This window comes from Alligator mississippiensis, chromosome 3 (genome assembly GCF_030867095.1).
Source record: "Alligator mississippiensis isolate rAllMis1 chromosome 3, rAllMis1, whole genome shotgun sequence".
Classification (NCBI taxonomy): Eukaryota; Metazoa; Chordata; order Crocodylia; family Alligatoridae; genus Alligator; species Alligator mississippiensis.
Window position 1 is genome coordinate 252,967,339 of NC_081826.1, and position 23,761 is coordinate 252,991,099.

A 23,761-nucleotide genomic window follows, 5' to 3' on the forward strand; every position below is an offset into this window, starting at 1 on the left:
TCTTGCTCCACTTGTGAAAAGGTGCTCACATAATAACCAGGATCTCCAGGTTGGGTGTGTTTTAGTTTCCAGGGGGGGATGCATTTCTTAACAGCTAATTGTTTCATTATCTCGGGGGGGGATTTATCAGCTCAAATAGGTGTCTACAGTAAAGAAATCTGGATATCTAAGGCTTTAGACAAATATAATAAATCCCTACAGAATAATAAGACTAGGAGCTGTTAAGATGTAACTTTTACTTCTGGAGTCTCTTATAGTAATACATGTAACAAAATCACTGTTAACATTTAACCCTGTTTTGCTTTCATTTATATAGCTATATTTTCATGTGGTAATTCCCATCCACTTTTAAAGCAGTTTAAAAGTATCTTTCCATAGCCTAAGCCAGACAGCTGTTTGGGAGTCTAAGATTCTCTGTTTTTTATGGATAGCAAGTGACAGGAAGCTCAGTTAAAAGGCTATAAATTAATTCACAGTTTTATTTTTAGTCTGTCTCTCTGTCTCTCTCATATCCTAACAGGTGAGCTAGCCAAGTTTAAAAGAGGGAAACAGCATAATTTAGAACTATGTGTATGTCATTAAATAGAAGCATAGCTCTTAGTGCTGCAGTACTGTGTGTGGTTTCTTGGATTTAGCATTCAGGTTGTGTAGACTTTCTCTTAGGGAAAGTGATGGGAATCTTTCAAGTGAATAGTCCCTGGTCTTGCAGGTCAATTCAGTATTTCCAAATTGGTATGGTTTTCTTGCAGGTGAATTTGGGATTTTTGAAGCGAACAATTTAATACACTTTTTCATTAGTGCTGGAGTTAGACAAAATGTGATTAAGGTAATCTTTGGATGAGGCTTTGGAGTGGCTTTTGTACCTCAGACTCCTATTAGCCCTCCAGAGCATGGGTACTGTGGAAAGATGCCAGAAAAGAGTTTGGATTCATTCCCATGCACCCAGAAGTAGAGTTGTGTTAGTGGGGGATGTGTTTAAACTTTAATGTTTCTCTTTGGTTTTTGGTTATCTGAACTTCATGAGAAGAAATAGCTAGTAAGATCAGTGTGTTTTCATTGAAGAATGATTACTTTTATATGAAGACTTTTGACCTCATTCTCACTTTTTTTTTTTTTATTGCAGAGACTTTTTTAAAGCTTTTACATGTTCTAAAATTGGCTCTAGAACCAATGCATTAAAATGTCAATTGGCACCCATTGCAAGCTGTTGCATTAACATTTTTAATAGAACTGAGATAATGTTTAAATAAAACAGTGAGCTTACCATATCATATGGGAAAACAAATACACATCTAATTTATTTGTGGTCTCTAAAATTACTAGTGGGCTACAAAAAAGAAACTATTAAAATGAGCTTCAAAAATCTTTTAAAACCATTTTGCAAGTAAGTTCAAACTTATCACCACCATTTATGTAATCTGGGATCTTAAATTTTGGATTATACTATTCACTATTTGAATTCAGGATCCTGAGGAAAGGAAGGAAGGAGAGCAGCAGAGTAAGGAATCTGGACTTCAGAAAAGCAGACTTTGACTCACCTGGGTAACTGATGGGCAGGATCTCCTGGGAAGCCAGTCTGAGGGGGGAAAGGAGTCCCACAGAGCTGGTTGTATCTTAAAGAAAGCTTACTGAGGGCGCAGGAATGAACCATCCTAATGTGCAGGAAGATAGTAAGTATGGCAGAAGACCATCTTGGCTTTATCAGGGAACTCTTTAGTAAGCTAAAACACAAAAAGGAAGCTTTTATAAGAAGTGGAAACTTGGATAAATGAGTAGGGAGGAGTTGGGAGTAGGGAGGCATGCAGGGATGAAATCGGGAAGGCCAAAGTGCAATTGGAATTGCAGCTGCCAAGGGATGTGAAGGATAACAAGAAGGGTTTCTACAACTATATCAGCAGCAAGAGAATGATCGGGCAAAGTGTGCCCCTCTTACTGAATGGGGGAGGCAACCTAGTGACAGATGATGTGCAAAAGGTTGAAGTACTTGATGACATATTCACCTTAGTCTTCACAAGGTCAGCTCCTAGACTGCTGCACCTGACAGCACAGTTTAGGGAGGAGGTGAGCAGCCAACAGCGGTGAAAGAACAGGTTGGGGACTATTTTAAAAAAAGTGGTTGTGTACAAATCCATGGGGCCAAATGTGATGCACCCAAGGGTCCTGAGGGTGTTGACTGGCCATTGTCTTTGAAAAATTGTGGCAATCACAAAAGGTCCCAGACAGTTGGAAAAAGGCAGATACAGTGCCCATCTTTACGAAAGGGAAGGAGTGTCCAGGGGGAACTACAGACTGGTCAGCCTCACCTCAGTCCCTGGAAAAATCATGCAGCAGGTCCTCAAGATTTCATTTTTAAGCACTTGGAGGAGAAGGTGATTAGTAAGTCAGCATGGATTCACCAACGGCAAGTCATATCTGACCAACCTGATTGCCTTCTGTGATGAGATAACTGGCTCTCTGAATGTGTCGAGAACAGTGGATGCCTTGACTTTAGCAGGGCTTTTGATACAGTCCCCTACAATATTCTTGCAAGCAAGGTAAGGAAGTATGTGTTGGATGAATGGACTATAAAGTCATAGGCAGATTAATGCATGGGTCAACTGGGCACGAGCCCAGGGGCCCCTACCAATTTGAGGCTCCAGGATCCTCCTCAGCAGGGAAGCGAAAGTGGGGGTTTAAACTGGGTGCAAATGCACTGGTCAGCTTTTACATTTATTTCCCTTGCTAACATAGTGAGGATGGCCCCTCCCCCAATGGGGTGGGGGGCAGGCTGGGAGTGCTGCTCTGTGCCATGCCTCTGCAGGTGTGCAGTCATGCCAGGGGGAGGCTTGGGGGGCTATACCCCCCAAAATTCACCTTAGCCCCCTGTAGCCACCTCTCCCAGTGCTGCCACCCACCTGCAGAGACAAGGCGCTCCCGGCCTGAGCCAACCAAAGCCCTGTGCGTGTGCATGTCCGCATGGACACAACTGGGCATCAGCTTCTGGCCAGTCAGTGCAACAGGGCTGGTGGGGATCGAGACAGAGCCGCGAACAGCTTGTGGCAGGGGGATGGGGGCTGCCTCGGAGTGACTGGGGGTGGGGAAAAGTGCATATGTGCATCTCTGTGCATCTGTCTGCTTTGTGTGCGCGCGCATCTCTATGCGTTTATGCATCTGTGCATCTGCATTTGTGTGCATGTCTGTGCATCTGTTTCTGTGTCTGTGCACCTGTGTACGTGTGTGAGCGTGTGCATGTATCTGTTTATTGCAGGGAGAGTGTGTTTGTGTGTCCATGTGCAGTGTGTGAGTGAGAGTAGAGTGCATGCTCGTCTGTGCACACCTGTGTATGTTTGGTTATAATGGGGGAGGGGTGGGGAGCAGGGAGAAGATGGGGGCATGTGCCCCTCCACCCCCAGCCCAACAGGGTCTACGCACCCTCCCCAGCCAGCACCAGGAAGGGAAGCGCACCCCCCCCCCCCCCCCCCGGTGCAGTCTAGTTCCCATGCGGTGAGGGAGCCTCCAATTTTGTGTTTGCCCAGGACTCCAGTATACCTTAATCCTCCTCTGTATAAGGTGCATAGAAAACTGGCTGAATCATTGCGCTTGAAGGGTAGTAATTAATAGCTTAGTGCCTAGCTGGCAGTCGGTATCAAGTGGAGTGACCTAGGGGTCAGTCCTGGGGCCAGTTTTGTTCCTGGGGCCCATTTTGTTCCATATCTTCATCAACAACCTGGAAGATGGGATGGAGTATACTCTCAGCAAATTTGCAGATGACACCAAGCTGAGGGGAGTAGTAGATATATTGGAGGGTAGGGCTAGGATACATAGTGACCTAGACAAATTGGAGGTTTGGGCCAAAAAAAATCTCATGAAGTTCAACAAGGACAAGTACAAAGTCCTGCATTTGGGATGTACAAATGCAGGGGATTATTCCAGGCTGGGGACCTGCTGGCTAAGCAGCAGCTCTGCAGAAAAGGACCTGGGGGCTATAGTAGACAATAAGCTGAATATGAGACAACAGTGTACCCTTGTTGCAAAGAAGGATAGCATGTAGGCAAAAAGCGAGGGAAAGTTAAGAGCTGGCATTTTTGAGGGGTGCCTTGTCTCATGAGAAATGCCACAAGTCTAAAAAGGTTGAGAACCACTGGGCTATAATTGTGGTATATTGGGGAAGAGAATGTATTGTGCTGTATACAATTTACTAGGCAATATTTTAGCATAATAAAATAAGAGTTGGCCTAGGTAGACTTGCAGATTTTGGCAGCTTAGTTGCTTAAAAAAAAAAAAAAATCAAATTCTTTTTTTGGATGCTACACTTTTTTTTTAAATGGAAAGGTATTGTGGGATACATGTCTGTCTATTTTACTTATGAAACCTGCTCTGTTGTTATGAGTTCCAAGCAATGGAATAAACTTCAGTTAAAAAAAAAAAAAAAAAGACTACTGAAGAGATAATGAAGGGAAAAGAGAGATGATGAAGAAAATAAAAATAAAGCCAATGCATAATTCTCAGGTCTTCTCCATTTAGCCTTTTAAAAATGGAAGTAAACAAATACTCTACATTTTTTTTTTGTAATAAAGTATTCTCTATCATTTTCTAAGTGAGTAATACTTTATACGAAGAACCCATTCTGGCTGAATCATGGAAGGAATTTAAATGGTGTCCATTTTAAAATAAGTGATTTTATTTTTAGAGCACTCTTATATTTTTCCATCCTGGCACTCGAGCAACGTTTGCAGGGGTGTGTTCTCATTTGGCAGCATGTGTGTGTGTTAAGTTTACAGTTCCAAAGTGTGCACCAAGAGAAGAATAAACCTTAACCTTTCTTGAAGATGACATACTATCCTACTGGTATGCTATTTACAGTAATATGCAACATTTACAAGCCAAAGAGATTATCTCACTCCTTGGGCTGATAGTAATGCTGTGATTGTATCCTAGTATATTTCGAATAAAATCGCTTTGAGCAAACTTTTGATTGTTTCTTGCTGATCAAATGTAAGTAAAATTTGGCAGATCAGAGAAGCTTCAGTCTAAATCAGTGATTCTTAACCAGGATGTCACAGCACCGTGGGGTGACTTGAGATACTTTTAATGGTGCTGGGGCGGGGTGTCACACAGTGTTAGTACTGTTAAGTTCACAAACATGATTCACAGGATAAACCCAGTGATATTCAAATAGAACTCCATCATTGTGGTCTTTTGAGTTCTTTGCAACAGAAAAGCTGCTTTGTTATTTTTCTGTAGACAAAAAAAAAACAACAAAGTGAAAACTAAGATCTGACATTATCCAAGGGGTGCCTTAAGTCTGAAAAGGTAGAGAATCACTGGTCTAAATAATATTTAATAACTGACTTTTCAAAAAGAAAAACTGACTATCAAACAGCATAACTTTTTGTAAAACTAATTGGTAAAAATGGGCTGCTTTTTGAGCTTGGCATGTATAAATGGAGCCAAAAGCTTATACATATCCATGTAAATGGTGCTATCTGCCAGCTTTATTTCTGAGGCCATTGTTCTCTTTAAGTACAATACAGAGGTATAAGACCAGGAGAAAGAGAATGTTTGCTATAATAGTGCTTTTTAATTAGATGCATTGATTCATAATACAAATACCTATATCCATTAGGATTGTTAACAGCTGAGTGGTGTGATAATTATTTTTTTTTAAGGAGGAGGAGGAGGTTTCAGTCACTTAAGGGATGCCTCCTTGAGATGTGCTTTGTTGCAGCTGTATAATGTGTCCACTCTTTAAAATGAGAAATGCATTATTGATAAATTAGTGAAAATTTATTTTCTCTGATCAACCACCTTGATTTGTGGTCTCTTAAGCAGGGCTACATCTGGTCAATATTATTTTTCAGTCAAAATATAGAATGGTGCCAAGGTAAGTCTATAATTCAGACCTATAATTATATTTAGGATAGTGGGAAGGTGCAACAAATAAGAAATTAGAATGCCTTTTACTGAAATTTGAGTCTGTTGATGACTTAATGTTTTTAACAGCAACTTCCAAAGTACTTCCAGTCTGTGGATAGCTTTTATATTATTTTAATCTATAACATGTGGATCTTCTTAACAGACACTTATGGAGCTAATTCTGCAGCTGGTGTCTATGCAATTTATTATTATTATTTAGTGTAGGCAGTGGTTTAGGTACTGTATTAAATGCAAACACCATCTTTGCCACAAAGGGGAGACAATTTGGAAGGGCTGAGACAGATCAAATGTTTCATAGAAATATAGAGTTGGAAGGGATATGAAAAGGTGCATCCTTCATAATGTTTTTTTTTTCACCCCAATCCTTTTTTCTTTCCTCTTAAGTTGCAACATTTCTAAACTTCTTTTGCATTGTGTTGCTCTCCTGGACTCCAATTTCTCTGCATCTATCTAGTGTGGTGCCCAAAACTGCATTCTCTGCTACAGCTGACACCTTGCCAGTATTTGGTAAGGTGGAATACTTACGCAATGTTCATTTTTAATATATACTAGAGCAAAATCTTTTGCAGCAGCATTGTGGTGTCGGCTTGTTCAATGTTCACTGTAGGTCCAGGTCCTTTTCTGCAGTATTGCTACCCATCCAATTTGTTTCCTGTTTTTGTACTTGCACTTTTGATTTTGCACTCCAGAGTACCGAAGGAGCCTCTGGGGCCAACAAATCCACCCCTTGCATTCACAGGCAATCGTTTATCCAGGCCCTCACACACATCACCTCCACAAAGCACCTTATGAAAACAAGACCCAAGTCACCCTACAACATGCCGTATCTAAAAGGAGGAGGGGAATAAAAGGGCACCGTTAAAGCAGTGCACCAGCAATGGCAGATAAGTTATTCAGGTAATATATGTTCAAAGCCTCCACAGTCCTTGACAGCCTGACCTGTGAGGAAAAAATCTTTTGGATCCCAAATCTGGTGATTGTGTATGACATTGACTGGAAAAACAAGATCTTCCAGTCGGGCACCTGAGAGGTTCCTATCAGCCTGATCTACTTGTAGCTGTGGCCTTTGTCCAGTGTTTCAGAGAGAGGTTCAAAAAGCAAACAAATAATAATAATAAAAAGTCCCAAACACCTCAGAAGCTAGAAAAGCATGAATGTCTATATTGAATGTTTTCCTGTTTTCAAATTATTTCTCTGATTGTACAAGATCAACTTTTAATTCTAATTCCATCTTCAGATGTACTTACAACCCCCTCCATCATGGTGTCATTTGCAGATTTAAGAAGTGTGTTCTTGTTCAGTCATTCAATTGGGCTAGTTCAGAGCACTTGGAACCCCACCTGAAACATTCTGCTTGTTATAAAGCAAACTATTGCTAACTAGTATTAGGCATGCTGTATTAGCTAGTTGTACACTCATCTTGGTGATTTCATCTGGACAGTTTTCCCTTGGGTTTTTAGGGGAACGTTATGTGCGAGAATGTCAAAAGCTTTATGAAGGTTAAACTATTTACTGCTTCCTCCTCTAGTAGGCCAGATGCCTTTGTCAAAAGAAGGAAATTAGATTGCTTTCACACAGCTTGTCTGAAATACACTGGAAATCCCACAGTCTGGTGATTACAATTATTTTTCAGTTGGTTTGCATTTGTGGACCTTGAAGAAGTGGATCTTCAGGGGAGACTTGAATAAAGGGAAGATGTGGGTACTTTGTCCAGTAAGACGATAAGAGAATGCAGCATAAGAGAAGGAAATAGTGAAGGAGCAGTGAGCTTGTCATATTGTCCCAAGAAAAGAACCGCAGAAGGACAACAGCTGTTCACGTAAGATTTGTGCACTTCCAAGTAATTTTTTTTTTTAAACCTTTTTTAGAGTTGGAACCCAGAGGTCACCAGATCAAAGCTTCTAGTAAACTGATTCTCAGAGAGGGTGCCATGAGATCCTTTAATGCAGAGGTGTCAAACACAGTCTGCAGCCAGATCTGGTCCATGAAGTACTATGATCTGGTCTTGGGCTGACCCTACATACCACATGCAGAGCTGGGGTCCTGCACATAACACCAAGTTGGTCTAGAGAGTACACCACATGTGGCACCCGCACCAAGACAGCCCTGAGTGCTGGCTCTGGGGCTGGTCCATGCAGCCCACACCTTACACTCTCTATACTGTGTACAGCACCCACAGTGCTGAATCCAGCCCATGAGCCGCACGCAGCACAAGACCTGAAGTGGGGCTGGTGTATGATCTGGATCTGGCCCATAGACCAAGCCAGCAACCACCATCCAGTCCACAGGGCTGAATGAGTTTGACATCCCTGCTTTAAAAGGTGATGCAGGGTGCTGCACAATATCGGTAGCTAGGTGTGCCAATCACCTACACATGATTCAAAAGAAAAATCCAGATATTTCAAATGGGAATCCACAGTATCAAAAACATTCTGACTGCTTGTGGTTATTCGGAGTTCTTTACTACAACAAGAAAAAAGTTCTATTTCTTCTGTAGTTAAAAAATGAGTGATGGTTCAGAGCTGGCATTTTTCAAGAGTGCCTTAAATCTAAAAAAGGTTGAGAACCACTACTCTAGCATATTGACTGCATCATATTGTCATCTCAGTGAGTGATGTTAAATAACAGGCCCTATCAAGAAAACAGTGTGCTTGGTAAGAGCTATTTTCACAGTTCTGCCTTCATTTTGGGCCCATGTGCCTTATGAAATGCCCCAGCTCCCCCCCCCCCCCCAATCTTTGGCCAACGGGTTACCACAAAAGAGTGTCCTGATGTGGTTCAGTTTTGTTTGCATAGCTGGATTGAACCACGTCCTAATTTCACTGCACAGTAGATCAGCAGTATCTAAACAACTGGGTACCCACTGTAGTTATTTTTCACCACATAAAAACAGGCCTTTGGTCTCCTTCTGGGGCAGTAGTGGCAGAAAAGCTCAAATCAATTCTCCTACGGAAGGCTGGGAGAGCAGCTTGAGGGTTCACGTTTCTCCTTACCCAATAGAGGGTGATCCCAAAACCTGATCACAAAGCTATTTGAAGGAAAAAGAACAAGTCCCATAGTCCCAGTGGGAGGTTCAACTAACCTGTGTATATTAGCAGGCACTCCTCAGTTTTTCTAGTGCTTCAGATTCAGGCCTCTGAGGTAAGGCCTAGCGCCTTAGGGCTATTCTACCCTAGAAAATATGGTGCTATAAGGTACATTCCAGCTTCCTACCCCAAAAGGCAACCTAAAATTAAGGTGCATCTTATGCATTGAAGCTTTGTACTGAAAACAAACAAACAAAAAATAAATTGAAATACATAAATTGCCCTCGGCTATTTCTACAATCAAATTAATATTTAAAAACTTTCCCCCAGAATGTTATCCTCCTTTGGGGGTGAGTCATACACTTTGGGAAATTCAGTAACTTACTAAAAATGTACATTTCTATTTAATCATGATATTAACAACATGGCCCATGGCACATGTCTTTTTAAAAAATATGTAAGTAATGGCTAGGGAATGCTACTAGAATGAAACTCAGGCCAATCTGAGACCAGACAATAATCAGGTTATAGTGTATTAATGATTACCTCTTTCTGTCATAAGTAAAAGACACTAAAACATCTCTTATTTTGACTAGTCAAGATGTTGCTTAATGATGAGGTAATTAATTTCTGAATTAAATTTAATTACATTTAATTCAGAAATGAAGGGAAGATTTAACAAGCATCTATAAGTTGTTTTTTTTTTATATTTTTCTGGAAATTTAAACAATGGCTATGTAACACAGTAAAATGGAGATGGAAATGTTGTTCTCTCTAAGGACATATAACCAGCATTAACAGGTAATAATTCATAGGGCTGCGCAAAATTTCGCTGGGTGTTTTAATTTAAAAGTTGTATCGATGCGTTTCAAGCTTGAAATGGAGAAATCGAAGCAAAACAAAACAAAAGCCTTGAAACAGCTTCAAAGCAAAACAAGTGCACCCAAAGCATTTAGAAACATTTCAAGTTTTGAAGCCGGGCTTACTTGGCTCCAACGCTGGTCCCAGCCAGCAGCAGCAGCCTCCTGTCATCTGGTGCAGATCTGGGGGCTGTGCCTCATGGGAGGATTCTGGCACAGCCCCCAGCCCTCCCGGGGATGCGAGCCCCTGGATCTGCAGGCTGGATGACAGCATGCTGTTGCTGCTGGCTGGGGCCAGCTGCAGCACCAATCTTCCCAGTGCTCGGCATGGGCTTTGCCCAGCCCTGATCCTAGGCGGCAGCAGCAGCCTTCTGTCATCTGGCAGTCAAATCAGGGGCCTGACCCCTGGGAGGAGTCTGGCATAGCTGCACAGCCCTCCCAGGGGTGCAGGCCCCTGGATCTGTGGGCTGAATGACAGGAGGCTCCCGCTGTTGGCAAGTGACAAGAGTTTTGCTTGTCAATACCTTGAGGTGCAGTTATCCAGGAACCTCTGCATCTGTCCCCTTGAGACTTGGCGGGCTTCATGGCTTCAGAAGGGGCTACCTTCCCAGCAAGTTTCATTGGAATCAGGCAAGAAATGACAAAGTTATAGGCCATTTTGTGCTTCTCCATTATAGCCTACGGGCAAGATGTTGAAACAGCGTCGAAACAGCGGAACAGTTTCCACGAAATGAAACGGAACATTGCTTTCAAAACTAAATGAAACTTGAAACAAAACACTGTCCAGTTGAAATGTTGAAATGGAAGTTGGAGTGGAATGGTGCTGTTTCGCACAGCCCTAACAATTAAAATTAATACAAATTTAACTGTAGCAGCACCTATTGTATGCTGGCAGGATACTACCATTATCTCTTTTCAAGTGTAAAATGCTTAATTTACAGTACTTGGGGTAAGTTTATACTGGACATTGAGGCTGGGTTTGAAAGTCAAATATGATATAACCTTCTAGGATGAAAGTACCCATATTATATAATACATTTGGACATTGCACAGCGTAATGGCTTTCAGTTCTCTTGGTTTTGCTGTGTACTTGTCTGGTATCAGGCTAGTCAAACAACTTTCTTGTGAGGGTTGCCTTACCTGTGATGCAGAGATTTAGAATTGATATGCTTCTTTGACGATGGCCTAGAGATTTACTGACTGTACAGCATTAACTATACTAGTGGAACATAACCCTAATGAGTAAGAGACTGACAAAGTGACATACTGCTGGCATCCTAGCAATGCATATTTCTTGTATCGTATACTATAGCAGCTGCTTGAAACCCAGAGGTGTAGGCATGTATCTTCTAAGTTAGAAGAAAAGCAGGATTGGACCTTTGCAGTAATTAATTCATCATAGTTGGTGAGGCCATCCAGTAGAGGGCAGTGGTACCATCCTAACTGTGGATATAAACATGTCCATTGCTTTTAAACATTACCATAGTGCAGCCAATGACATACGAAGCATCCTAAAACTAATACAGCTTCCTGTAGGGTTAGGCTAATGGCATTTAGGGATCAGCCAGTAATGTACACTACCTTGTCTTGATTGATTGAGTTAGGCTCTTAGTCTGCCTTAGAGCTGTGTTTAACTAAACATTTGTAACAGTTCCTACAACAACAGGGTCTTTGTGTGCTCCCATAGTTCTGAGACAGTTAAGAATTCCTATCAGCATGTCTGAAGAAGGATGAACAGACTGATCATCTCCACATTTTGAAGAAAAGGAAGTGCAGTGATGCTGGTTCTTTTAATTTGGGTGTGACTAGTTTTAAGAACATACGTGCCATACTGGGTCAGACCAATGGCCCATCTAGCCCAGTATCCCATCTCCAACAGTAGCAAAAGTGGATGCTTTGGAGGGAAAGCACTGAACCAGATATCTAGAGCAATCTGTTCCATATCCTTCTTGGCATCCACCATTATTGGTTCAGAGACATTAGAGGAAACCTCTCCAACCATTCTGTTCAACACCTATTAATAGATCTATCATCCATGAATTTTGTCTAGTCCCTCTTTGAACCTGGCTATATTATCTGTCTCTACTACCTCCCATGCCAGTGACTTCCACAAGTAAACTACATATTGTGTAAAACAAAACCAAATAAAAAGCTTTCTCTTTTAGTTTGAAACCTGTCTCCTAATTTCAGTGGGTGTGTCCCTAGTTCCAGTATTCTGGGATTTGGTGAATGACACTTCCATCTTCACTTTATCCACACCCTTCATGATTTTACTGACCTATATCATATCCTCCTGCAGCATCCTCCTTTCCAAACTGAAGAGTCCTAGCCTTCTTAGTTTCTCCTGGTATTGTGATTGCTCTATGCTGTCACTCATTTTGGTTGCCCTTCTCTATACCTCTTCTAATTCTATTACATCTTTTTGGAGAGAGAGAAAGCAGAATGTGCATAGTATTTAAGGTGTGGGGATGCTATGGATTTTTATAATGGTATGATAATGTTCTCCATTTTGTTTTCAGTTCCCTTCCTAATGATACCCAACATCTTATTCAAGCAGCAAGGATATCTTAGGGTGATATCTAACTTTTATTGGACAAACTTTTTAGTTGGGATGAAGTTAGACAAGCTTTCAAATGTAAGGCATTCTTTATCAGGTCTTAGATCCCTGCAGGACCCCACTTTTGACCTCTCTCCATCCTGAAGAGACCATTTAGCTGTACCCTTTGTTTCCTACCTTGCAACTAGCTGTCAATCCATGAAAGAGCCTTCCCTCCAATCCCATGGCAACACAGGTTTCATTTTGTTTTTTGTAAAGCTTTTGGTGAAGGATCTTGTTGAAAGCTTTTTGAAACCTGAATATATTACATTAACTGGATCCCCCTTGTCCACATGCTTGTTAATACAAAGAACTCCAGGAGCTTAATGAGGCAGGATTTCCCTTTACAAAAACTATGCTGACTGTTCCCCAGCAGATCACATTTATCCATGTGACAACTAATTTTATTCTTTATTATAGATTCTGCTGATTACCACTGGCTCTGTAGTTCCCAGGATCACTTTTGGAGCCCTTTCTGGAGATAGATAGGTTGTCAACATAACACCCATCCGTCTGCTGGCACAGAAGCCATTTGTAATAGGTTACATACTAATGCCAACAGTTCTGCAATTTTACCTTTGACCTCCCTCAACTCTCAGGTGAATGTCATCCAGTCCTGGGGATTTACTAGTGTTTATCCATTTTGTTCGAAAATCTCTGTTATCACTTCAGTGTGGGCCAGCTCTTTAGACCGATCTACTAGGAAGGATTGATTTGCCATGGAAATTCTCTCGATAACTTCTGCAGTAAAACCTTATGCAAAGAATTCTCTAAGCTTCTCTGCATCCATGAGGGCACCTTTTATACCTTGATCATCTAATGGTCCCACTGATTTTTCTTGTTGGCTTCCTGCTTCTGACATATTTTTAAAAGTTTTTTTTTTGTTTTTTTTTTAATTATTATTAACTTACACATCTTTTGCTAAATGCTCTTCAAATTATTTTTTTGGCCTGCCTAATATTGCTTTTACACTTGACTTGCCAGAGTTTGAGAGCTTGTTTTCCTCATTTGGACACACCCTTTTTGAAGGATGCCTTTTTGCTTCAAATGGCTTCCTTAACTCTGCTATTAAACTGTGTAAAGGTTTCATTGGGCTGCTTGGTACAATGGGGATTAGGCATGGTGTGCTGAACCCTGCAATTTTGTGCCCTGAAACGAATGCTGCCACAGTTCAGGTTGGAGCAGGAGCCCACCTGAGCTATGCTTACACCAGGGGGGGTGCCTTGTCTGCCTGACAGCAGGTTCCTCTACACTGAGTGGGCTGTAAGCAGCGCTGAAGTCTCTGCCTCTGGCATTTTAGCTGCAGTGACCAGCCCTGCAGCTATCTAGCTTCACAGCTGGGCAGCATTATCTCTACCAGTCTATATGTGGTAAGCAGGCTGGGCAGCCTTTTCTCTCGACTCCTTATGTGATATGGGCTGAGGGGCCTTGGTTGCCTTCAAATTAACCTTGGCAAGGCAGCCCTCTTGGAGTCTGGACCTTGGGCAGGTTACAGCAGCAAGCTATTTTGGCATTCCTCCCTTGTTGGCCTGGCAGCTTTGCAGGAAAAAGGGCCAGGCCTTGGGTGGTGCTTGGTGCCCCAGCCACATTTTGCCCAAACCCATCCTCCCAAATACTCAGTGCTTAGAAAGAAACAGGCTGGAATCAGGGGCTCAGCAGGCCGTACCCAACCCCCTTCTGGCTGCCTTGGCCTAAGTTCCTCAGAGTTTTGCATCCTATTATCATTTTTTAAAGGTGGAGGTGGCTGACCTCTCACCCGTACTACACAAGGCGTCTGAGACAGAAGGGTGCCTGTTCTGCTGTCCTGGGGGCTGTGGATGCTGCCTTGGAGAGGGAGACGCAAGGTCAGGGCTTCCCTGCATTGTGCTCTAGCCTCCTCCAGCTGAGCCCTCTCTAGTGCAGCCCTGTATTCATTTTTATTTTTTACTTTTTGGGCCGCTGTGCCCCCCCCCGGGCCATGCCCACACAGGCTGGGAGAGAGATGGCCGCCACCCGCGGTGTTTGGTGGCTCTGGGCCGGGGCGCAGCAGCCGAGTCGGTGCAGGGCGGCCCTGTGTGGGCAGATCTGCCAGCTTGGGGGCAGCTGGAAGGATCTAGTTTTCTGTTGTGGGATACAAGCTTGGCTCAGGTGGCGCTTGACCAGTGGCAGCTGGCAGGCTCCGGGGCTGCGGGTGTCAGCTGGAGCCCAGCCGCCCGGCCCTTTCCGCGGCACACGCCGCTTTCGGCCTCCTGGCTGCGAGGAGCCGGCGGGGCGGGGCGGGGCGCGGCTGTGCCAGGGTCCCCGGCCCCACCCAGCTCCTGCCGCGGCCTGAGGCGAGGCCGCTGGAGGAGGCGGCGGCAGGTCCCGCCCGGGCTGTGCAGCGCTGGGCTCCTCCCCCTGGCTTCTCTCCGGCGGCGGCGGCGGCAGCAGCAGGCGCCTCAGCCGCTGCCCCACACGCCGACGCCGGCGCCGGGCGGCCGTTCCGCAGCCGGGAGCCAGGTAAAGCTGCGCCGCCCCCTGCGGGCTCACCTCCTGTCTCCCCAGGGCGGGGAGCCCCTGCCGCCCTCCCTCCCCGGCGGGCGCGGGCGCCGGGACCGGTGCCGGTACCGCCGGCGCAGTCCCCCGGGCCTGCGGAGTTGTGACACGTGTTCAAGCACTAACTTGGAGGCGGGTTGGCTCTCTGGAGCGCTGCGTGGGATCACGACCCGGCGCAGGTGGCCTGTCTTAATGCCTTGTGTGCCTCGCTGCTACATTGCTTGATCGTGGCTCGGGGGTCCAGGTTGTCGCCGTCTTGGTGTGTGGTGGTGGAGGGGATGTCTTTTATTAGACCAGCCAGATTTTTGCAAAAAATGGCTTTGCACTTGTGGCTGGTGCGAATGTGTTGCCCGATTCGCCAGTCAGTTGTGTGATAATTACTCTGCACGTGTGGGTAGTTTGAATTTATTGCACGACTCACTAGTGAATGGTGTACACTGATAATACCTTTGCACATGAGGCTGGTTTAAAGTGTCATGGGATTCACTAGTGAATTGTGTGATATGTGTAACAAGTAGCAGGGGCCCCAGATATGGTAAGTTATAAAGTGACTGATGCTAATGTATGGGGTGTGCTGCATGTTACATATGTGGCACACTTCATGAGTCAGTTGCCCAATGAATATAGACCCTCCACACATACAAAGTTAGACAAGTGCAATGTAATTATCATAGTTAACTGGTTCATCCTGCAATGAACTAGACCAGCCACAAGTGCAATGCAGTTATCACACGATAAAAATGACTATTCAGCTATAAAAAAGAGGCAACCAGTGCTTGAAAATGTGCAACAACTCTACAGCTGGTTTCTGTGCAGCTTTAATTTGAACGTGTAGCAGGGCCCTATATTGCAGAAACAGGTTTTAAAGAGGGATTTGAATGAGGAGTAATTTTGGCAAAAGGGTAGAGAGATCAGTTCCATTCATAGGCAGTATTATGCAGGGGGAAGGTAAAGTTAAGAGTGGGTATAAAGAACAGGGCATAAAGACTAGTATCAGCAGTGGAAGGAGGAAAAAGGAGTGTGTGATTAGGACACAATGGCTGTCATATATAAAGGAGGATCTGGCCTTGAACTGAGATAGTGAAACTTGATGTGGCACGCAAGGCAGGACTAATGAAGGGCCATGCATCTGTTTCATATTTGAACAAAGAAGAATATGTCTCCCCAAATCTGTACATTGGCAAGCCAAAAAACAAACACCCACAGTGTATGCTCCAGCCCTGCCAGGGCACAATTCTCATTGACAGTAATTAGAGCTTCTCAAAGGATCAAATATAACATGTAGCTCTGGGATTTATTTATGTTAGAATAAGTGCAAGTGTCTATGTTGACTATAAAAGTAATATTACTATATTCACAATGCCAAGGTAGAACCTTTTGTATGCTTTCAGAACCTGGTTATTTTCAGGCAGCTTGAAAAGACATGTTATTGCAGCTGCCAACTAAAATGGGGTTCTTCTGCCTTTATTTTATTAGTACAAAAGTAAGTTAAGGTTGTGTGCTTCTTTCTTTCCTGCTTAAGCGATGCAGACATTTGAGGCAGAAAAGGAGTAATAGAGTAACCCATAGAATCAAAATCAAAACCAGAGTGTAGTAGTGTATATATTTAAAATTGATCTATGTTCTTAGTGAGTGAGAGGATTACCAATACCTAAATGCTGGGAAATTGCTATTTTTGATCAAAATCAAATAGTTTTTTGTCTTATTAAGGTACTGTGAGCTGAAATACATAATATTGACAATTGTATGTGGCTTTAATTTGCATGTGCATTTGAGTGTAATTAGCACAATTTTGTACAATGAGGAATTTATTTGCAAATTTCTATTGTTTGTACACATAGCTTTGATTTGGATTTGAACATTTGTCCCTCTGTCTACACCAGAAGAACTGATCATCATATAACATTAAAGTAAAAATAGTATATTTAAAGTAGGTGCCAGATTAGATGCAAAACAAGGGGTGATTAAGGTAATACCTAAACTTCCTTGGGATTTCACTTCTCGATACCACCTGCTTGCTGATCTTTCACTCCTTTAATTTCTGAATGGTTCTTATAAACACCCAATTTAAGTTGGTGTAATAAAAGATCAGATTTACCCAAACAACGTTGTCTGCCTATGTCCTTAGACCGACATGGCCACAAACTATGCCCTTATGAACACCCTGAACATTTTTCAGATCCCCTTTCACAGGCTTTTTCAAAGTTATACTTGATAGTTAAAAACATGTCTATAAATTATGCACTGCTGACTGCTTGATTATGTGAATTAGTCTGAGCATCTCTAAAATGGACACTGAAAACAATTGAATAGGAAGGTGCATACACTCCTATCTATTATAGAAAGAGGAGACTTAAAATACTTCCCACTACCTCCTTCCCAAAATAATCTGCTTTCTTTAAATCATGTCTGATGACATTCCTAACAAAAAACCTTATACTTCTTATGGCTTTTCCCTGCTAATGTAATGATGGGAAAGTGCAACTGGAGTGTGTTCTGCCTCTTACATTACTACCATAATTGTTTAAGCAGGTTTTGATAGCAGAAGCTTTTTCCTGGCAACTGTGTGAATAAAACAGCAACAACAACAGTAAAAACAAACAAACAAAAAAACCCCCAACATCACACTTTGATATTTGGAGCCTGGGTTGAATTTGGGAGAGTTGATGGTGGAAAAAACTTTCTACAAATAAACTATGCAAATTTTGGCTTGGAGTCCACGATTGTTGATAAAAGTTAAGCTATACCATGCCAATGTTATGTCACTTCTCAGAGTCCTGCTGCATTCTAAGGAAGATAGTGGGCAGAGTTATCAATCAAATTAATCTGGTGCAGTTCATAACTGAATGTGTATGCTGGAAGAGGAGGGGAGCCAGCTCTGGCTCTTCCTGTGGAGCTTTTAAACTTTCCCTTCCAGAGCTCAGGTGCTCCCTGTGAAAAGAAAAGGGAAAATTGATTCTGAAGAAGTGATAAATGGGGAGGAAGGTTGCTCAAGGACTTCGAAAAAATTACTGGAATTGCTCAAGGATTTTGAAAAAAAAAAAAAGAAGAAATTTCTCATAGATTTCATAGATATTAGGGCTAGAAGGGATCTTGGAAGATCATCAAGTCCAGCCCCCTGCCCAAGAGGCAGGAAGTCAGCTGGGGTCATAGGATCCCAGCAAGATAAGCATCCAATTTACTCTTGAAGGTGTTCAATGTAGGTGCTTGAACCACTTCCGATGGCAGGCTGTTTCAGACCTTGGGGGCTCGGGCAGTAAAGAAATTCTTATGTCCAGCCTGAATCGGTCTTGCAGTAGTTTGTAACCGTTCGACCTCGTCATCCCTTGGGGCACTTTGGTGAACAAATGTTCCCCCAGATACTGGTGGTCACCCCTGATAAACTTATAGGTGGGCATCAGATTACCCCTGAGCCTGTGCTTTTCCAGGGTAAAGAGCCTCATAGCTCTCAGCCTGTCATCGTAAGGTCTATGTTCCTGACCTTTGATCATGTGCGTGGCTCTTTTCTGGACTCTCTCAAGCTTCTCCACATCCTTTTTGAATTGTAGAGCCCCCAAACTGGACACAGTACTCCAGCTGCAGCCTCACCAAGGCCGAGTACAAGGGGAGAATGATGTCCCGGGATTTGCTTGAGAAGCATCTATGGATGCAAACCAGCATTTTGGTTGCTTTACTAGCCGCAGCATCACATCGCAGGCTCACGTTCATCTTGTGGTCAATGATGACCCCCAAGTCTCTTTCTTCCGTAGTGCTAGCCAGTGTAACACTGCTGAGCCTATAAGGATGCTGCAGGTTTTTTCTCCCAAGGTGGAGAACCTTGCATTTTTCAGTGTTAAACATGATCAGGTTTTCATCCACCCATTTGCTGAGCCTGTTTAGGTTAGCCTGGATCGCCCTTCTGTCTTCTGGTGTGGATGCTTTGCCCCAAAGTTTGGTGTCATCGGCAAACTTGGCCAGTCCACTTCTGACTCCAATGTCCACATCATTAATGAAGATGTTGAACAATGTGTCCAAGGACAGAGCCTTGGGGGACCCCACTGGTCACAGGGCACCATGACGATTGACTTCCATCAGTTACTACCCTCTGGGTCTGACTACGGAGCCAATCTCCCAGCCAGCGGATTGTGGTGGACCCAAGGCCACAATTGGCCAGTTTCACTAAGAGTTGATAATGAGATACCAGATCGAAGGCTTTTTTGAAGTCAAGGTTTATGACATCAATCTTTTCTCCTTTGTCCAGGTCATAGGTCACCTGGTCGTAGAAGGAAATGAGATTGGTCAAGCAAGACCTACCCGCAACAAGCCCGTGCTGGCCATCCTTCAGGCTGTTGGCGTCGGCCAGTCCATTCTAGGCAACAATCTTTTAATTTACAGTAATAAATAAAAAATCTATGACTTCAGCCAAAAGAGAACCTTAAGAAAAAATGTGTGCATTTCAGAAAATTAATTTTCCTAGGAATCCAAAAATAATACATTATAATAATATATTCTATTTTATGGATTACCTACATATTTGCATTTATGCAAATATATACGTGAAGTAGTTTGGAACAAAGTTAAGGTTGCCCACAGTTATCCTCAGAACAATGGGGAACTCTAAGACAACCTTATATCTCCATAACAAACCAAGATATACTTCTGGGTCTCCTGATTTAGACAACAGCATTTACAAGGCATCTTTCATATTCTTCAGAAAGATGAACGGCAAATGACAGTAGTGTCATTAGACACTCAGTTACTGCTCTTGCTATAGAAACCTTCTAGATTTTTTTATTCCTGCAATTATAACACTTATGAAGAAAAGGCAAAGTCTAAAGTGACAATGAAACCATTATCACTCAGCATTAAACTATATGTCAGGATCAATTTTTGATTCAGTTATCCAGTATTCTAGAGGTGCAGACTATACCTTCTGCTTATGACTGTGAATTTTGTGGAGCTGCTATAAAGTAGGAAAGATGGGGTTTGATGTACAATTATTGCTCCTGTATAATGGCGGCTTAGTGTTTCAAAGGTATTCATAGGTACACTGGTGATTTCTAAAAATTTGTTAGGAAAAAATTTCAAAAATTAACACTGCTTCCAGAATTAGCACTAAAGGAGTAAGGAAGGTGAAAGTGGAGCCTGATGATGCTAAGAGAACAAAATCTAGTTTGTTTCTTTGACCTTAACTCTATTCTTGTTTGTTCTTTCTCTTAAAGCTAACATTATACTTCTATTTAATTTTCAGCTTGTTTGTATTGGTATGTTTTGTTTTTTGATTAAAACTTCTGTGTTCTATTTACAGGTACATGTAATAAACTTTGTCAATGTTAAGAGTATTTTTTTGCCTAGGGATCTGTCCTTATATAATTATTTTTGGTTTAAGAAAGCAATACACTAAGTATTAAGAGTCTTTATTTTTTTAATGCTTTATGAAATATTTTCTCTGTAGTTATGGCATTAGCTCATTAAAGAAATATGATAGGAGTGAACTGGGTAAGGTTCTTTCAGAAGTAGTCAGACTTCTCTTTTTATTTTTGTTTTGCATTTAAATTGAGGGATATTTTGAAGGAAGCTTTTAGTTGAGTTTCTGCAGTTCTCAAAAACAAACTAGTCTAGAATGAGGTGATCAAGACCTGTGCAAACTGCTTCATTATACAGTTATAGGTAAGGGATTATTTTACCTTTCCCTGGGTGCGTCTACTCAAAATGTTTATTGAAGAGTTGACTAGCTCTGCAGTAAACATCTTGGCATCTATATGTACAGGGCTATTAGGCTGAAATAAATGAAAAAACTCCACAGCAGAGAGTAGCCAGTCCCTCCGAAGCACATTGAGACAGGTCGGAGCATCCCTGGACTGGCATGCTGCCCTCCAGAGGTAGCCAGATCTGCTCCAACCCAGCTCACATGCTGTGTTCCCAGGCGTACGTTCAAATGGCACACCTGGGAGCAGTAAACTCCGGCACAGCAGGTGCCAGAGTTTATTGCTCTACATTAATTGCACATACCCACTTTGAATAATAGTAGAAGGAAGTAAATGAATGTGACAGTGAGCTGTTAGCTCTGTGTGTGTGCGTGTGCGCACGCGTGCGTGTGTGTGTGTGTGTCTGCACTGTTCATGATCTATATCCTCATAAAAATTAGAAGTATGACAAAGTCAAGAAAACCTTGGCTTTGAAGGTACAAATCTATGAATTTTGGAATGAAGTAGTTATTGCATGTTTGTTTTAACTGGCTAATTTTTTCCTTTCAGTGAATTATTTCAAAACTGTTAGTTTGGTCCAGGCTAAGCAACTGTGCATAAAAGAACATTCTGTACTGAATAAGAGCTGATGATCAAGAAACCTTAATAGATCCTTTTTGTATACATATGTACATGCTGAATGCGAGTGGAGGGAAAATTATAATTTGGTTTGATTGTTATATTAGTAGGAATAATGCATTTCGGTGAGCATTATTTTGTTGGAAATGTTTAGCTTAGGAGCCCCACACTGGAGTCTCATCAGTTTGTCAAGGGTACTATGGAAGTACGAGACCAAGTAATTTTAAACCCCTCTTAGGGGTCATCCTATTGCTTTACGTTTGTATAATACTTATCAGTAGGAGGTCCCAGTCTGTAAATAGGCTTGATGAATGCTACTGTACTACAAGTAATGGTAAAACCATATTACTAGCTGTGTATAGTTTGGTGGCTGAATTGTAGTGTGAGGATAATGGGGAGATGTATATGTCTGGCTCAGAGGATTGTTATAGAAAAAGTGCGTATAAGTGCTGTCTCAAGAGCACACACCAACTGCTGAAACTTCCTTAGCCTGATGAAGGGTTTTTGAACCCGAAAGCTTGCTTAATAACTATTCTCCAACCATTTGGGTTGGTCTAATAAAAGATATCGGATTTACCCAAGTAACCTTGTCTATCTAAAGAGATCACATTTTATTCTACATGCAGTTTCAAAATCAAAGAAGGTATTAATTTCACATATTATCCTTTATGCTGTGCTGTATAGGCTGCAAGGCTCTAGAAAAGCTGGATGACCAGGGCCCCTGTTTTGTATTATGCATTTGGACCAAGAAGGCAGGTTGCTTGCATATACGAAGCTCTAAGTGCAGTAGCACTGTGTGGATCTGGACCATTTTGCCAGCGTGATCACAGGGACCTAAATCCTCTCTTCACCTCCAGTTATATGCCCTTTCAAAGAACTGATTTGTGTGAAGGAAAGGGGTCAAAAACTGAATTTTGGGTCAGTCCACAGGATCAAGGCCTTTGACTTCTTCAGGTAAGGAGATGTGTCCTCTTTTGTATTTAGGAAGCAGCTGTCAGATCATGACAGGTAAGAAACATATCTGGGACTTTTGGTGAATTTAAGTTAATTTAAAACAGTAGAGCCTGGTAGCATCGATGCTGTCATTACTGCAAACCAAAACTGTATCTGCTTTTTAATCAGACATTGCATGTAAGATTTGAAAGTGTCACCCTACTTCATGCTGGTTAGGCCTCAGTTGGAACTCTGTGTCCAGTTTTGAGTGCCCCACTTTAAAAACATGTAGAACTGTTTTTGAACTGGGATACATGGTACTTTGCCAAGGGACATGTGCCTCAATTTGAATAATGGTGGTGGAGTTTCTGGTTTGTTGACCATGTTGAGTAGTGGTGTTGCTGTGCGTTGGTGATGGTGTCAATACAGGTTTCCCTCGATTTATGCGATGACCCTTTTTATACGGAAAATTCATTATATGCAAGGTAAATTCAGTCCTATGCGATCGGCATAGGCACCCCGCCCCCCCCCCAGCAGGTAAGTTTGTGGGGGAAGGGGAAAGGGCTGTGGGGCCAGGGCCCCACTCGCTCTTGCTGGGAGCAGCTGCCTGCAGCTCCTGGGCTGCACCGTGCCCTGAACCCTCTGGGAATCTCCTTGTCCTCACTCACCCCAGCTCCTAGGCTGCACTGTGTTGTGGTGCAGGCAGGTAGTGTTGGCTGTTCCCAGGTCTGCTACAGCAGGAGCTGGAGTGAGTGGGGACAAGTGGAGCACCAGAGGGTTTGGAGCACGGTGTAGGCCAGCGGCTGTAGGCAGCTGGCATCAGCTGCTCCTGGGGTCACAGCAGAGGGGGCTGGAGTGAGTGGGGAGAGGTGGAGGCCTGGGGCTACAGCAGGGAGCAAAGTGGAGAGAACTGTAAGGTGGGTTTGGGACAGGGGGGCATGGCTCTTGCTGCTCCATGCACCCTGGGAGGTTCTGTGGGCTGGGGGGCTGCGCCAGGCTCTTCCTGGGGGGTGTGCGCCTCCGGATCTGCACGTGGAATGAGAGCAGGTTGCCGCTGCAGGATGGGGCCTGCGGCAGCACTTGGCTTTTGGCGGCAGTGCTGGAAGGGCAGTTTGAGGGCCGATATGGTGAATTCTGGGATGGTAGCAGCCCCCTTCCCAGCGCCACTGCCCACCCTGAGCACTGAAAAGAGCCTGTTGCCGCAGCTGGCCCCAGCTTGCTCTTGTCCAGCGCACAGTGCCAAGGGCATCTGCCTCCTGAGAAGAGCCCGGCACAGCCCCTTGGCCTGCAGCCCTCTTGGGGTGTGTGTAGCAAGAGCTGCACCCTGTACCCCATACCCACTTACAGTTCCCTCCACTTTGCTCCCTGCTGCAGCCCTGGGAGCAGCCAACGGGCTGCGCTGCACCCCTCCCCTTGCCCTGTCCCTAATCCCATCCTTACTCCTTTCCTCCCTCACCACCGTGGGAATGTATTCCCATTTCTTACATTATAAATTGGGTTCCCTTTATGCGAATTCAATTTATGCACAGTTTTCCAGGAATGCATATACTGCATAAATCGAGGAAAACCCATACTCTTTCTAAAAAGTGAACATGCAGAGACACTTTGGGT

General features: G+C 43.2%; 1 protein-coding gene across 3 annotated transcripts in view; it reads left to right on the plus strand.

The window, feature by feature from the left end:
- Positions 1 to 14,684: 14,684 nt before the first annotated feature.
- ARHGEF28 (Rho guanine nucleotide exchange factor 28) overlaps positions 14,685 to 23,761 on the plus strand; it is a 232,915-nt gene continuing 223,838 nt past the window's right edge. For 2 of the 3 annotated variants that reach the window (XM_019482597.2, XM_059725095.1), the window contains exon 1: positions 14,685 to 14,876. The gene's annotated coding sequence lies outside the window, so the exon portion shown is untranslated. Of the gene's footprint in view, positions 14,877 to 22,063; positions 22,172 to 23,761 lie in introns of those variants that run through there. The other variant, XM_059725094.1, reaches the window with a different exon arrangement.